Genomic DNA, 15,671 nt, shown 5'->3' with positions numbered 1-15,671 from the left:
TATGTTTCTTGTTACGACCATAACCTACCTCCATAGAACAACCCAAAATAAATTCTCCAGCTCTTGACGATCGCAGTGATACCATATATGTGTATGTTATTTGTACCTGTAGTACAGCCCAGAAAAAATAGTGCGCATTTTGTTTTTGTCTTTTTTTTTTTTTACCTAAAACACACTGACACTGACTTTAACGCTAACTGACACTGGTATCAAATTTTTTTAAATCCTGACCTTTGACCCTAACACTAACCCTGGCACTGAACTAGATCAAACCTTGATCTAGGCATTTTTCTTTATTTTTTTCTTATATTTTTTAATATTTATTTATCTTTTTTTTTTTTTACAAACATTTTTTTATCTCTCTATGTCAGGAATTAGAGAGATACAATGTATCTCTCTTCTCCTGTCATAGAGAGAGAAAAAACAAAGGGTCGGGCTGCACAGTGACTGATCACTGTGATAGCCAATCAGAGGCTATCACAGCGATCACGTAAATCGGGAGTCCCGGGTCCTGATTGTTAGAACGGGACCCGGAACTCTCAGTGAGACCGCGGTCTCTGTGCTGGGAGCACGCCGAGCGGCGCGCTCCCAGCACAAAGACAGGTATGCAAATCAGAGGCCCCACAGAAAAAAGCCCAGTTCCGTGAGGGCGCATATTTGTGTGCCGTCGGTGTCAAGGGTTAACTACCAGTTAGGGGATAACTAGGTGCCAGTTATGATGTCTGGCATGTTAAAAAGGGGTTACATGTGTAAAAAATCTTAAACTGAACTCCCAGCAGATATAAAAGACACTTATTAATTCAATTCTGTATTAAATAATGTGTAATTAATGAAGCATAACGATAGGAGCAGAATGTCAGAGCAATGAGCTTATCAGTCTACTTTTTGCTGTCAAATTACACTGGGATAGGGGGGCATATCTGTAAGCAGGGCTGTGAATAAGGGGGTACCACCAGTCCTCCTGTACGGGGTCCAGACCAGCAGGGGGGCCCAGGCAGCTGGATGAATCAGATGTGGGTGATTGGTAGGGCAGGGGGGCAATTACTGGAACCGATCCCCTGTATGGCTCTCTCTGCAATAGCTGAAAGCTGGCTTCTTCTCCTACCCCTCCCAATGGTTTTCATTTGCTGCAGAGAGCCATACAGGGGATTGGTTTCAGTAATTGCCTCCGGTGCTGCACCTATCACCTGTGCACCACAAATTTCCCACTGCTACTTAGGCCCCCCCTATGTGCCCGCACCCCTGTAGTGCTGCTGGCTTCCCTCCTCTCCTTCACACTGGCAACTGCCAGTACACAATAGGATTCTTCAGGAGAGTGGGGGAAGGGTCCAGTAAATATTTCACATTTATTACATTTATTTTCCCTGAATGAACACAATGTGTGATCAGTACCAATCACTCACTATGTTCATTCATAACTGAAGCATAGTAAGCTGTTTTTTGTTTTTTTTTAAGGGAGGGGGCTTTCAAGTTGACTGTATACGGCCCCATGGTTTCTAACGGCAGCCCTGTCTGTAAGTGTTAATCTCCCTGGCGGTATTCCCGAGTATAGCTCGGGGTTAATTATCAGTGCCAAAAGCGGTAACCCCGAGCTACACTTGGGATTACCCTGCAGCGTTGTCCTGCGCTCCCGCAATGTCCCCCCTGCAGCACCCCCGGCCATCTCCTCTGACCAATGCCCGGCATCCATCTTCCGGATTCCTGTCCTTGCGAGCGTCGGGGCGTACGGGGGCCGGAACCGGCGGGAAATTTTAAAAAGTGGCTTTCACTAAATACACTAAAACTAGTAAAACATTACTGTATCAAAGCATTTCACATACATTTTGTCCCGAGTGCTTTGTCCTGTACCCTGCCTGCATTTTTACTGTTCTTTCTGCCTTGAAACTGAGAAAAGTCCATGGCATCCAAAAAGCGTCCCTTTATGTCAAAATCGGTTTTAGACCATCTAGAGAACAGAGATAGTAAATTAGAACCACTTGCAGAATTGAGTGATAATGATTTGTGGGGAAATTTGTCATCAGACACTGAAAAACGATTTTACGACTAAGCTCAATGATGTGCGAACTTGGCGCTCTATTTCAGATTTCAGTGTTTTTGGTTTGATTATATTATTGAATTAAATGAATTATTATTATTTTTTTTATGATTATTTATTATAATTTATGATTTCGTGTTTCAAATTTTATCATACCTGGGATGTTTACTAGACTCTTGTTCGGACAGATTTCAGTGAGTTATTCCTAAGAATTACAAGCCTACAATAAAAAACAACATATTTCCATGTAAAAAAAATATACCGCTTTGAGCACAGAAATATTGACATAATCAGACCGCTAGGGAGGTTAATGAACTGCAGCAGAGAAAAATAGAGTCTCCTACTCTGCCAGGCCTGTGCTGTGTTGTGTAGAAGAGCTGTGTATATCTCCAAGCTGGATGGAAAGAAATACAAATCATTTGGCAAGTAAAAAAGCTTTCCTATGTGTACTTTAAATGTGCATTTAGCTGTTTGCCTGAAGTTTATCTATAAAGTGTATTTATTACATTTTAGCATTGTATTACTAAGATATAGTTTCCTAAATTTTGTAACTAGTTGAGCACCTAGATGCTGAGGTTACGTTAATTCAAACTACTGTTTGGAGCCCCTGTACTGGACATTCATTTTAAAGCTTGGTCATAGATAGATAGAAGTTCGTCCAGTTCAGCAGGAACCAACAAAATTTCGATCATCCCTATTTCACAGAAGTCGATGACTGTAAAACATTTTGGGAAGACGTTTGTCAATCAACGTCTGCTGGAATTTGGCTGCAGCTGCTGCTCAATCTATTCTGTCAGAACACAATGTCCTGGCAAGGGGTTTTCCTCCATCCTCCTCATTTGTATGGATGGAGAAAATTGTTCATTTTTGTTTTTTCTTCAGCCCATTGGCGGAACAAAAAAAAACATGTATAGTCAGCTTAAGACTTCTGGTCAATGTTTACATAAAAGGCCTTCTTGCTTGAAAAGACCATGGTCTTTGCTAGTTGATTGAAGCAAACAATTTCGCTCTGAAGTTTGATTCGTTCACATTCCGAAATTTTAAACAAAATAAATATGAGGTATAAGCAGTGGAATTGTCTCATTTTTAGTGCAAAAATGTTTTATTATATTAAACTATCCCAAGAGAATATTGCTTTGTTCTGCATATTTTTCTGAGCTGTCTCTGAAAATTCTCTTTTAATTAGTGGCAGTCTGTGCTAAAAACAATACCCATGTAGTTCCCACAAATTATTTGCGGTTTCAGCTATGTTTTCCAAGGCAGAGTTAAAACATGCCAAAGCTGTGTAGTAAGTTCCATGTAGATGGGAACTTTGACTTTTATATGACACTTGCATACTTTTATCTTATTTTATTATATAGAAATGAACAGTGCCTTATTATTAAAATTGATTTTATTATAAAAAATAATCCACAGCCCACAATATGTCAAATAGAGGTAAATGAATTAATTCATGTGACTATCAATACATGTCTGTTGGTGGTAGAAGGGATAAATCAACAATTATACAGAAGTCTAAATACCAGCATTAACAGACTCATGTAAGTGTCAAAGGTGATTTTTCCTGTTATAAAATGTGGACACATGGCTCATAAATCTACACAACTGCCTTTGACAATTGTAGATCTTACTCTTTACAGTTGTTTTGTTTATTAAGCTGTACGTTTAACAGTAAAAAAAACATTTGCTAACAAAAAGACTGCTCATATATTAAAGTGGAGTTATAGACAAAAAAATTATAAAGTCTTTACCTAGCATTAAATAATTAACTGGTGGCCCTGCCAATAGATCAAATGTTTTTCCTTTTCCCTAAAGCGGAACTACACTGCATTTGAGTACCACAAACCAAAAATTATATTTAATTCACTTTTAATATTCAAACTCACACATCCATACATGTCTCCATGCTTTATGTTGCTGAGAAATCACATAGAAAAACACCACACAGTATTTCTTGCCATGTTTATCTTGAGTGATGGCAGATGATTCATGTAGCATTTACTTCCTGGAATCCATCTGCCCTTATATCAGACATGCAGGCATGTATGGCTCCCCTCCTCCCCTTCTGAAGACTCCTGGGATATACGACATTGTTAGCCTAGGCCTGCAAACCAGGAATTAATTGAAAAAAATGGTAAAAAAAATTAAAACAAGTAATTATGATATACTATCCTATCTATGTTAGCAGCATCATTTTTTTTTTTAAATAACAAACATGTCATACTTACCAGTTCTGTACAGTGGTATTGTACAGAGCAGCCCTAATCCTTCTGTTCTCGAGTCCCCCACTGGCACTCCTGGATACACCCCCCTTCCAGATCTTCCATAGGATGGTTTTTATTTCAATGGTTTAAATCTTTTTTTTTTTCAAAAGAAAAAAAAACTGTTGTTATAACTAATTAAAATGTGTTATCTTAGGCTAGTCCTTAGTTCGTCTTTTACTTAAAGTGGAACTAAACCTATTAATTTAAGTGTCTCCCAAGCCATTTAATTTAAGGCATCCCATGAATGATAACTGACACAGTTTCTTGTGCTCTGACAACTGAATTGTCAAGCCATCAAATGGCTGGTTTCATGAATGATTCCATGTGCAGCACCATGACAACTGCAGTTCAAACAGATGCTAAAATTGCAGCTTCCTTGGCTATAGGGTTTCATTCCAGTTTAAAGCCAATTTAAAATCTCAATCAAAGACAACTTCATCCTTTGGGTCACCCTAAAAATGTGGTCACCCTATTTCAGGGAGTGTAAAAATAACAAATCTACAAACAGGTAAGCTGGTAAAGAAACATGTTGTTGGGGGATTTAGAAAAACTAAAACTGACCAATGCTAATGACAAGATGCATCATCTTATTATATAGTATTTATAAAGCGCCAAGAGTTCGCTCAGCACTGTACATTACAATGGGAGACAGAACATGCGACAGTACAATAACAATACAATGTGATACACGAGGGGTTCGAAGGCCCTGCTCCTTCGAGCTTACAATCTAGGAGATATAAGTCATCTTTGATTTTGCCCATAGTTCCACTTTAACCACTTGCCTACTGGGCACTTTTACCCCCTTCTTGCCCAGGCCAATTTTCACACTGTTGCACTTTGAATGACAATTATGCGGTCATGCAACACTGTAGCGTTATAAAATGTTTATAATTTTTTTTCACACAAATAGAGATTTATTTTGGTGGTATTTAATCACCACTTTTTTGGGGTTTTTTGCACTATGAATTGAAGCCTGAAAATTTTGAAAAAAATGCATTTTTCTTCATTTATGTTATACAATTTTGCAAATAAATAATCTTTCTAAACAAATTTAGGCCAACATGTATTCTACTAATTTTTTTTGTGAAAATAACCCAAATCAGTGTTTATTATTTAGTTGGTTGGAAAGTTATAGAGTCCACAAACTATGGTATATATCTAAAAATCGATAAATCCTGATGTACTGATGCCTATCTAATTTTTTGAGGCCCACAACTACCAGAACAGTACAAATACCACCCAAATGACCCAAATGACCACTTTTCGGAAAGTAGACAGTCTGAGGTATTTAGTAAGAGGCATGGCGTGTTTTTTGAAGTTGTCATTTTATGTCATAATTTTGTGGAAAAGGAAGAAATTATTTTCCACAGTTTTTTTTAACATACTGTCACCAGTGCAGTAGAGCGTCATTATATAACTGGTGCAGTGGTGATCAGAGACACTGACTGGCAACAGTGTATTAAAAAAAATTATTATTTTTAAATTTTTTAAGGTTTAAAACATTTCTGTTACTTTTTTTTTAATGATTTTTTTCTACTCTTGTGACTAGTAACATTGTACTACTCTGGGCAAGTGATCAGGATTTTTTTTTACACATTATGATGTGAATGAATTTCATTTGTAAAAGCAAGCATACTGAATGAAATGGATTCATTCAGTAGTTTTTGTTGTGATCAGCTATAATTGGTCACAACTTATCACATGCTATAGATGGGCTGTGATTGGTCCAGTCTGTATATGTGCCCACTGTGACCAATCACAGCTAACAGCACAGTTGTAAGCAATGTATGGCATGAAAGGAAGCCATTCATTGATTACAACTGTCATGTGATCTGCTGCAGGCCGGTGTAGTGATCTGTCATAGGCCGTGTTCAGTGGACAGATCATGCCAGAGTGTCGCCCGATCCTAGGAGGACGTCATATGACGTCCTCCCGAGATATTAGGGATCCCGCTTGGCCATCATGTTATAATAGGCTGGTTGGGAAGGAGTTAACCAGTTTCCACAGGATCAGAGAATGATTCAACATGGGTAGTGATAATTAGATAGTGTAAGGGGTTACGTGATGGCCAGGAGGACCATTTACAGAGATTTTTTGGGATGCTGGAGATAAGATTCCAGAAGATAATATTTCACGAGCAGCCTGCCCAACAATAGGTACTTATTTTATTGGGGGTATTGCTGAAATATAATGCTCACCAGTGAGTACATTCCAGCCAGGCAGTCCTGTTTTAGGACTTGGTTGCCCACTTTTTTTTAAAGAGAAGGTAAAAGTTCCAGAAAACAATTGGTTGCCCACCATCACTTTAAACATGACAATAAATTACTCTTGGTTTGCTTTTGCAGTATTGCTGCTCAGACCTCAAGCCTAGACCTTTGGTCTGGTCCTACAGACCAACTCACAGCACTGATGTGCTCCCATATGAACTCTGTATCTCTGTCTCTTGCTCTCTCACAGCTCCCTGCTGCTTTGCCCTTCAGGTTTAGTGCTTTTGTTTGTTCCGCCGCTACACTGGTACTGTGCAAACATGTATTGCTCTGGCTTCTACCTTGCAGCTTCATAGACTGCTGGGAATGATGAATCCCTGGACTGTTGTCAGGTCTTAGATTATAAAGGCTGGGCACACACTCTGCTGGTTTCCAGCAAGAACTGGACACATGATTAGAGGCTTCCTTCCTTCCGAGTCTCTTTAAAGCTCTTGAACACCAGAAACCAATCCAGGACATGCAAAGCCTAGGGAAAACTGACAGATTATTTTTCTCCATTTAGAATAGCCATTCTGCATCCATAGGAACCACACAGATAATTGTGTGTTTGCACTGCCTTTCTTATAGCCACTCTAAGTAATCTTTCTGACAGCTCATTATCTATACCCACATTTTAAAATCCCAGATGCCATATTTATAACAAACATTGTAATTCTGCTTGCTGAATTTGAATTGTTTATTATATTGATGTATTTTTACCTAAATGTGATGAATAAATATACATTGGTGGACATACACAAGAGAAATAAGCTGTGCGGTCAAAAGTTCAGAGTGAAAATAATGATGATGGAGAACTGGTTTTGGAAAAAAAGTGCACAAAAAATGTTTTAATTTGATTTACTTGTGATTAAAGTGGCACTATGACCAAAATAAAAAATGAAATATGTGATATAGTCTGTCACTAGCATTAACACAGCAGTCTTTGTTTTTCTGAGTTTCCCTTATATCCTAGTTTATTACCTGGTGAACTGGCCAGTAAGCCTGTTACATTTCAGCTTCCTTTAATAAACCAAGTTGTCCAGCAAAAGTGGCAGTTAGAGGTTTGAGACAAACCATTTATCACTGACAGAGGTGCAGCCTTTATTCATGTATGCAAAACCTTTATCCCAAAAGGAAAAAAAAATGCTGTAACTGTTTAATAGGTGTTAGCTGGAGTTGGGCCTAACATTCTTAGTCACTTATGTAAAGTCCATCAAAATCTATTGGTACATCCAACACCACCCTCTCCACCGACTGACAATGCTGCTGTTTAAGGGTGGCTACACTGAAATTCCATAGATACAGTGGAGTACTGAATGTAGCCACCATAAGATAGGAGATTTGTTACTGTCTGATCACCAGGTAAAAATAAGGCAAAAGAAACCTGAAAAAACTAACACAGCCACCACATCCAAGGATTGGTAAAATACAATACATTCACTTTTTGAGGGGTTTAACTATGCTTTAAAGAGATGGCTTGGGTGAAAAATACATATCTCAGGTGTTCAGTCCATTAAAAATAAATGATCACATTGCTTTGTGTATGACCAGCACTGAGTTTGCTAAAATATACTGTACGTACTTATCCAATAGCAGGCAGTTTTAAATCAGGCAGTCAACAAAGTAAGCAGTGACTTTTAAAGTGTATGATAAACCTATTTGCCAGCAATGTACTAAACGTATATATATAAATTGGGTTAGTGATGATTAATTAGAAACAGATGAGCAAACATTATCTGTTCAGCAATGGTCTGCTTTTTCTCACAAGTCAAAAAAAAAAAAATTGCAGTTGCCAGTGAGAGAGACACAAGTATTCATTATTATGAGAAATGATATGGCAAAATATTATTTACATCTGAGAGCTGTATTATGTGCTCACTTTTGGTTACAAGTATGTGGCTTTCTGTATGCAGAATAGATTATAGGAGTCTGTATGTCTGCAGTTACAAATTTATTTTAACCACTGCTGTGATGGTAGTTATATGCCACCTCACTTATACTGGTTATCACAAAAGCATAGGATATTAAAAATGTTTGATACTGTGTTTTTATTTTTTTGCATTTTTCCAAAACTATGTTTAATAATTTGTTTAAAGCCCAAAGACATTAAAGCGTTTTCCTGTTTCACATGCTCAGCATTGCCAATTTTACAACTATTTCCTGGCTATGTTTGGCACTTTTTCAATTCTCTCTCATATTAGGAAAACCTAAAGATTCCCTTTTGGCTATATAGACTTTTTGTTCTCAGTAAAAAAAAGTGATAGTAAGCCAAGTGCTGCAACCTGTGAAGACATATGAAAAAAAAAATATAGGATACACAGTGAAAAGTACTTGTACATAAAGAGTCCTCTGGAAATTGGATCTCAGAGTACATTTATTAAAAATCCTGATTAGGCTATCCATAAATGGGCAGATCTTGTGGAAATATCAGTGTATAATACTGAATGCATGGTACCGATAATTTACTTTAATTAGACATGAACGACAGAGACTTCAACCTATAAAAATCTGACCTCCAGAAATACTATTCCTGCCTCCATACTGCCAAGCAGACCTATTCCATTACTCTCATTAACACCTTCTCATCCAATCTGCGTCCACTCTTCTCTGTCTTCAATTCTCTTCTTCATCCTCCACTGCCTCCACCCACTAACTCACTCAATGCCCAGGTGATCGCCAATCACTTAAAAAAAAAAACACCTATACAATTCACGAGGAGATCTCCGAGATTACTTCCCATATTCAACCCCACTACTGTAGACGAGGTTGCTAAACCTTTCTATAACACCCACCTAACCATGTGCACCCTGGACCCTTTTCTATCGCAAATGCTACGGTCACCCTCTGGCTCTATCCTACACTCTCTAACTCACATCTTCAATCTCTCCCTCTCTTCCTGGATCTTCCCCAATTCTCTAAAACATGCACTAGTCACCCCCATGCTTAAAAAGTCCTCACTAGACCCCACCAATCTTAACAACTGATGACCCATCTACTTACTCCCCTTTTCCTTCAAACTCCTTGAATGCCTCGTCAACAGGCAGCTGGGCAACCACCTCACTGAAAATAACCTTGATCCCCTTCAGTTTGGATTTCACTCTCAGCACTCCACAGAAACTGCTCTCCTCAAACTTACAAATGATCTACTAATGGCTAAAACCAATGGACACTATTCTGTACTCCTACTCCTGGACCTTTCTGCTGCCTTTGACACAGTGGACCACTCCCTCCTCCTCAAAAAACTCTACTCCTTTGGTCTCCATGACTGTGCTCTTCATTGGTTCTCATTCTACCTGTCCCATCATACCTTCAGTGTCACTTACAATTCTACTTCCTCTTCTCTTCTTCTTTTCTGTGTTGGGGTTCCCTAAGGTTCTGTTCTGGGACCCCTCCTATTCTCAATCTACACCTCCTCTCTGGGTCAATTGATTGCCTCCCATGGCTTTCAATACCATTTCTATGCTGATGACACCCAAATCTATCTCTCTACCCCTCAGCTCACTCTATCAGTCTCCATATGCATCACTAATCTATTGACAGACATATCAGCCTGGATGTCACACCACTTCCTGAAAATTAATCTATCCAAAACTGAGCTCATAATCTTTCCTCCCCCACGTGCCCCTTCCACTAAATTCTCTGTCAAAATCAGTGGCTCAACCATCAACCCGTCCCCACATGCCAGGTTGCTAGGTGTAATCCTGGACTCTGAACTATCCTTTCGGCCCCACATCCAATCGCTGCCCAAAGCTTGCCGCCTCAACCTTCGCAACATCTCCAAGACATGCCCCTTCCTAACCAATGACACCACAAAGCTTCTAACTCACTCCCTGGTCATCTCCTGCCTTAACTACTGCAACTCCCTCACTGGCTTACCTTTGCATAGGCTATCCCCCCTCCTGTCCATCATGAATGCTGCTTTAGTTTCTGCCACCCCTCTTTGCCAATTTCTCCACCGGCTCCCACTTACCCAACGAATACATTTCAAGATACTTACAACAATTTATAAAGCCATGCACAACTCAGCCCCTAGTTACATCACTAACCTGGTCTCAAAATGCCAATCAAATCATTCTGTTTGTTCCTCCCAAGACCTCCTGCTCTCCAGTTCCCTTGTCACCTCCTCCCTTGTTCACCTCCAGGATTTCTCCAGAGTTGCTCCCATCCTCTGGAGCTTCCTTCCCCACTGTGTCTGACTATCTCCATCTCTGTCTACTTTTAGACATCTCTGAAAACTCATCTCTTCAGAGAGACCTGTCCTGCCCCCACCTAACAACTGTACATGTATTTTGTCCATCAGCCCATCCCCCACAGTTATTACCTTTTGTATCTCTCGACCCTCCCTCTTAGATTTTAAGCTCTAAGGAGCAGGGCCCTCTGAATTCTCCTTTATCAATTTGGCTTCTTTGACTTAGGTCCCCTTCACACCATATGTGTGAGGTTGTGTTGGAAAGAGTTGCCTAATGCAGTCCCAATGCATAGACAATGCAATTTGCTTTATATTTCATAAGTTCACACTAAATGAAAAAGGGTGCTAAAAAAATAGGATATGCTGCATTATTATGTAGTACTGCACATTGTGCCACACTACACCACTCTGCAATGAGATGCAGTGCATATAAATGAATACAATTTTATTTTAAATTTAATTTTAAATGTAATTTTGTGACATTTTAATAAAGCTAAAGAAAGGATAAACAGTACAATGCATTGTAGCAATGTATCACACCATCTCTTTACAGTGCCACACACTGGGGGGTGTTATACAAAGCATAATGCTCATCCACTGAGTGAGTAATTAAACTAGTCACTTATGTTACAATCTGATTGAACAATCTCCCTAAGGTCTATTAACAACTATCTAGTGCAGAGGTTAGATATAAACTGTATAATTTAGCTAGCCCTCAAACTACGTTTATTGAGAGTAACAACAATCAGTATATCAGCAGTTGAAGTAAAATCTATATCTCTGCATTTTTAGTGATGACCAATTTAGTGTCTTGTCAAAGAGGACCTATGTGCCCTCAAAACATGCATCAGTAATTGCTGTTTGTAGCGAAAAGCTGTGTTTTTTGTGTGGGTGCTGGCTTTTCTTCAAGCTTATCATCTACTGCCACCTAAGCTCCTGTCTTGGTTAATGAGACCAGCATCACAATAAGGAAGGGGGTACTGAGGATAAAGGAACGAGTGAGGCTGGATGATGCAATCTGTAAATGCTGTCTTTGAATGATCTCTTCCAAGTTACCTAAATTATTGTGAAAAGATACAGGGTGACATAATTTCCTTTGACCAGTCCTCTATGGAGGTATTAGCTCACCTGCTGGGAGAAAAGGTTATGGCCTTCTGACATTGCCATATGCTGTATGAATCAGCCAGGTCTAATGGATGTGGTGGGATTCGTTTTTGTGATATCAGTGCTCACTGCATGGCTTCCAGGAGCAGGTCTCATACAATGTTTTGTTGGTTCCTAGGTGGTTTCCTACAACTAAAACTTACCATTTGGCAACTGTATGTAGCTCATAATACGTCAGAAAAAAATGGTTCATCTCCATACAACTAATATTTTGTATTGCATTAGAAATGAAATATAAGCCCCCTGATCTTGGAAAATGAGTGTTGCAGCAAACCGTCTTGTGCCTCCAACGTGGGAGAACCTCAGCCTCCTGCTAATTCTGAATCTGACAAGTCTGAAGCATCTCTTTGAGTCTTTTTGGGTGACAGTTGTCCACCATTTATCTGCATACAAGCTTATAGGACCTGTCAGAGGTTCATTAGCTGTGATATGTTAGTTTCTCCAATTCTGTTGCCTATATATCTTGATCTACAAATGTTTCAAGTGAATGTAACTTCAGCTGATGTGATTTTTTTTTTCATCAAATGTTCCTTTTGGCTTACCCAGGTTTGTGATAGTTTTGCTTTAGTTTATAGTCTGCCTTAAAAGTTCTGTATACCAAGTCAATAACTGGCTTGGGTCTTATTTTAACTATCTGTGTTAAAGCTTCCCAGGCAAAACTATGGTAAATGTTGAAATTGATAAAAAAAAACTGATTTCTTAATCCTGAGTTTGCATTATCACTTTGCGTCTTTCAGTGAGCTGTTGAAATGTTCCAGACAATAGATTTTTCTAACCAGCACAAGGTCATAAGATCTCTGTGTTCTTCTAAGCTGGCTGTATTCTTTCCCTTCCTTTGTGGTTAACACTGACTTTCTTTTAAAGGTATCCAAACAGTTGTTAAAAAATGGTTTTGTGGGTGGAACTTTTATTTCACTGTGTAATGCAATACTATATTTTGATATACATTACTATAGTAGACAAGTCTGGGCCATGGTTATGTCAAACTGCTTTTAGATATGAGATTTTAGAATAAGACATACACTGAAAACTATAACTACCTGGAAACATTTGAATTAAGTTTTCCTTTGTTTTTTAACAGAGTACACTCTATATTTTTCAAAGTCTGTTGTCAGAACCAAATCAATAATTGAAAAGTTGTTTTCATTTATGTGGTAAGATGTCTCTAAAACAGCATATGCTTATCAAATCTAATAGTTAATAAAAACCTATGGACAAGTGCAAGTATTTGGTGTTCAATGTAGGGGCGGACTGACCATTTGGGAACTCAGGCACTGCCCAAGGGCCCAGGGTCAGTAGGGAGCCCCATGAGATGTCCCTGGTACCTTTCATATGATTTTTTGGATGTGGTTTGAGTGTGGGTGAGGACACAGGGGCGCCATGATCCCTTATTGCCCGGGGGCCCCATGAGTAGTCAGTCCACCCCTGGTTCAATGGTATAATAACAAAAATGTATACTTGTATACAAAATGTTTACATAGTTCATTTTACATTTCCAGTATCTAGGTTATTTTAAAGATCCTATTTCTAAGGTAGTTTTCCTGGATTTACAACAAAAATGATCCACAGTCTATATATTTTTGCTGTCTTACTACAGTGCAGTTATTCAAATCTCTTTTTGTGTTGAGTGCCCTGGCATGATTATTGCTTTACAATTTTTCATTGTTAAAATATTTTAGTTTGATTAAGCATCAACAAGCTTGATAAGTCCACAAAAACAAAAATCAGATCAGCGCTCAAATCAGGACACGCCACATCTTCCACGGTGTGTGCCACTCACTCAGGTACAGCCCTCCACAGATCGGGGAATCTTCACATCTCTCCAAAAATACACAAGAGGGCTCTTACCGTGGTACAAAATGTATTAAAATAAAATAACAAATGGACACTCACAAAAAAAACTGCATGGTAGGTGTAACAGAAGCGTAGGCAGGACAGAGCACACGGAGAAGATGGGGAACACACAAAGCTTTATTGAAGTAACAAAAGGATAGACATTCAATGGAGAAATGGCAGGGAAGGCGATGTGTGCGCAAACCAGGGACGATTCCAGGCACGGGGGGTCTTCAGCGACAGGCAGGCAATCTACCCCCTAGGCTTGGGGCCTCAGCTGAGCTCCCTCCGTGATTGGACAGTGGATTGGAGACTCGGGCAACAGGCGGCAACCTACCACTGGGCAGGGGCCTCGGGCAACAGGCGGCAACCTACCACTGGGCAGGGGCCTCGGGCAACAGGTGGCAATCTACCACTGGGCAGGGGTCTCGGGCAACAGGCGGCAACCTACCACTGGGCAGGGGCCTCGGGCAACAGGCGGCAATATACCCCTGGGCAGGGGTCTGGGACAACAGGCGGCAACCTACCACTGGGCAGGGGCCTTGGGGACTCAACGGGTCGGTGCACACAGCGGGGACAGTTCAGAACACGGGTGGTCAGTGCACACAGCAGGGGCAGTTCAGGACACAGGTCGTCAGTGTGCACAACAGGGACAGTTCAGAACACTCATGGTAAGCAGCTTGCAGACCCTCAGCGGCAGGCGGCTCCAGACAGGGACGACCAGCGGTCAGCGTTCCAGGGACAACCAGCGATCAGCAGACAGCAGCAGCTCCCAGGGCACTCAGCAGCAGACAGCTTCCAGGGACACGCAGCCATGGATAGTGTGCAGGGTCCCTCAACAGCAGCTCCCAGGGCACACAGCAGCAGACAGGGTGCAAGGGTGCCCAGTAGACAGGCTTACAGACTGGTAGGGTCTCAGCTGTGGGTTCTGACCTTTGAGGAGAAGGCTCATGCAGAGCTGTGGAGACTCCCAACCCTGGGGTATTGCAGAGGGCTACAGTCCTGACCTTTTGGGGGTCTGCAGAGTGCGCAAGGTGGATGGCTGGGGAGGCTCGGTCCCCCTCACCTGAGCCTCCCAGCATCTTTCTGGCAGCAAGATGATTCCAGCAGCATGGACAGGAACAAAGAGAGGAGGGCTGCTTCCTGTGCGAGAGTTTTGAAAACCAAGTGGGACGCGGCTAGGTTGCCTCGGCAAAGGCCGGCTCAGCATTGTCCATGGAAGCTCCCCAGACTTCGGAATGTGCAAGGAGAAAGAGAGGGGTGGAGGGATATGGCGGGGGATGGGAGAGGCACTGGCAGTCCGTGAAAGTAGGCTAATATCAAACTGCTTAGGTATGGGATATCTGGGTCCCTTCCTGGAACCATCTGGTTGAAAAAGTTGATGCGTTTCAGGAGCTGAATTCCCTTCCTCAGAGCTGAGTGTTTTTGTATCAACAAACTTGGTTGTGAACTGGATTCAGAGTAGGTATGATTTTTTAGCACAATCTAACATTTTTTTGTGTAGTCATGTGTTCTGTGGTTTCTCTTCTCCTACATCTCTACATTGCACAGTACTGATCTAGGAGCTGGGGGGAGGGAGCACAGAGAGCATCATCAGGGGATAAAAGCATTCTATATACCTAAAAGTGTGTCTGATGTAAATATTATTTGGGCAGCTATGCTCTGCTATGGAGATAAAAAAAATCACACAACAGAACAAACACTTAGACACCCTAGTGATCAGGGATTCTTGAGAAACCAACCAGATGATGACCATCAGCTTTCTACCAAAATGGGAGTGTTCTGCCAATGCTGTCCTTTTGGGATAAAGGAATCTTAAATTGCATAAAAAAAGAAAAAAAAAGGACACAAATGCCTGGTGCTTTACTGTCATTTCTTTATTAAATGTAAAAACAAGAGCCAAGAAGCAGAAACAGAACAGTAATTCAGAGGATGGAACT

At 40.5% G+C, this 15,671-nt stretch overlaps 1 protein-coding gene across 5 annotated transcripts in view; it reads left to right on the top strand.

Annotated features, from left to right (window-relative positions):
* Positions 1-15,671, top strand: part of GULP1 (GULP PTB domain containing engulfment adaptor 1) — a 639,668-nt gene that overhangs the window by 565,636 nt on the left and 58,361 nt on the right. The gene's annotated exons all lie outside the window — the stretch shown is intronic.

This window comes from Staurois parvus, unplaced genomic scaffold, assembly GCF_062004578.1.
Source record: "Staurois parvus isolate SC_StPar_1 unplaced genomic scaffold, SC_StPar_1.0 ptg000011l, whole genome shotgun sequence".
Taxonomy (NCBI): Eukaryota; Metazoa; Chordata; class Amphibia; order Anura; family Ranidae; genus Staurois; species Staurois parvus.
The sequence above is the reverse complement of the archived record's forward strand: the minus strand, read 5'-3'. Positions and strand labels throughout refer to the sequence as shown.